Here is a 1,755-nt window from a genome sequence, read left to right on the forward strand (position 1 = left end):
GGACATTGTGCTACCAGGTGTCCAGTTTTACCACACCCATGGCACTTGCGGTCCTCCCGCCGAACATTGTTTCTGGGTTTAACTTGGCTCCGTCTATTTTCCGTGTTACTATTTCTCTCTCTTCTACCATCTCTTTGGTCTCTTCTTCTCCAAGGGCATGTTTCTTGGCCGATGATATTCCATCCGAGTCCACCCTGGCTCCTCTACTTCCATTTGGGCCTCCACCTCTCTAGCGCTTGTATCAATGAGATCTTGGGCACATTTCACAAACGAGCGGTCTCTCGGCATTCCCTCTTTCTTCCCTAGTTCTTTTGCCAACTGAATCTTCAGTACCATGGATAGGAATTGCATTCGACCCTGTACTTCGATCCTCTCAAACATCTCGATGAATTTGTCTTGAATTCTGCTATAGCGTGCCAGAAGTTCTGTGGCATACTGACCATTAGACTGTTACAATTAGTTGTTCCATACTAGTTGTACATTCCATTTAGGTTATTTGAAGTGCATCCTTATCGAATATTTTGGCCAACATAGCGCCATCCATCTTGCATATGGTGAGATACTAACTATTTGGTTTTTAAGGATCATTTAAAGGCTTCATAAATCTTTCATATTAATAAGTATTTTAAAGATTTCATAATTATTATTATGCTTTCATCAGATTTAGAAATTAATCTAATCACCTATTATATAGATAGTTAATATCAACGAAACAGGCCATAAAATCTACCTGGCTGAATATTTTAGGTTTTGAGCCTATTAAAGACTGCTGAAATGTAGATGAAACACTCAAATGTTATCACAAAACAAACATAAAAATTATATTTTTATATTTTTTACCTTTAGTACCAAATACCAGGTTACAAAAAAATGTAAAATAATTTTTAAATCGACTGTGAGTCTGGCGGAGTGAATCAGATCATTTTAGAAAAAATCAACAAATTGAATTACAATATAAAACTACGGAAATAGTATATCACACAGTCCAACTTAATTTTAAATATCACCATACATGAAGCTTTATCTAGCATCTGTATATATAAACATAAAGAATGTGAGATTATGTATTTTCAAAAGAGTCTCGAGTTTCGTATAGATCTGGAGGGCACTCGATTGCAATAAAAATTTGATTATTTTTTATTGTTATCACTAAAAATTCAGTAATATATTTGATTTAACTTAATTATATTTTGGAGGAAGATAGTCCGGGTGGCAGTCAATAAAGGTATCAAAATAGTAAAAAAAAACTATTTATTGTTAAATAACGTTTCGCCCCACATTTGCAGGGCTTCGTCAAGGCTGATAAGAATGAAGTTTGCCAGTCAACTGACGACTGTTGCTTTGTCAACTGGTCTCAGTTGAACATCATCCTCTAGATCTACTTCATACGGTAAAATCTCTTCTTCTAATATAAATAATATTTTATTTTATTCAGTATAAATAACGTAAACTTAAAATGTATTTCGCGTGCGATTCAAACCAATGATAAAATCTTTAAATTAACCTAAAAATCCATCCATAGAAGGAGATAATGAATTGTCTTTTTTAAATCCCTTAAGGAATAATAACTTCACCTTTTAAATTAAAAAAAAAATTGAATCAAAACAATATTTTAAGTATCACAATAGACCCTTAAGAAAAAATAAAAAAAGGCCCAAAGGCATTGGATTTGACTGAAACTGTTAACTACACTCATCCAATTATATTTATAGCAATTCTCGCTACTGCCAGAAATCATAGGACTCAAGGTTGTTT

The sequence above is a fragment of the Halyomorpha halys genome, unplaced genomic scaffold (assembly GCF_000696795.3).
Source record: "Halyomorpha halys isolate HHAL.00 unplaced genomic scaffold, Hhal_1.1 Scaffold549.1, whole genome shotgun sequence".
In the NCBI taxonomy this organism is placed as follows: Eukaryota; Metazoa; Arthropoda; class Insecta; order Hemiptera; family Pentatomidae; genus Halyomorpha; species Halyomorpha halys.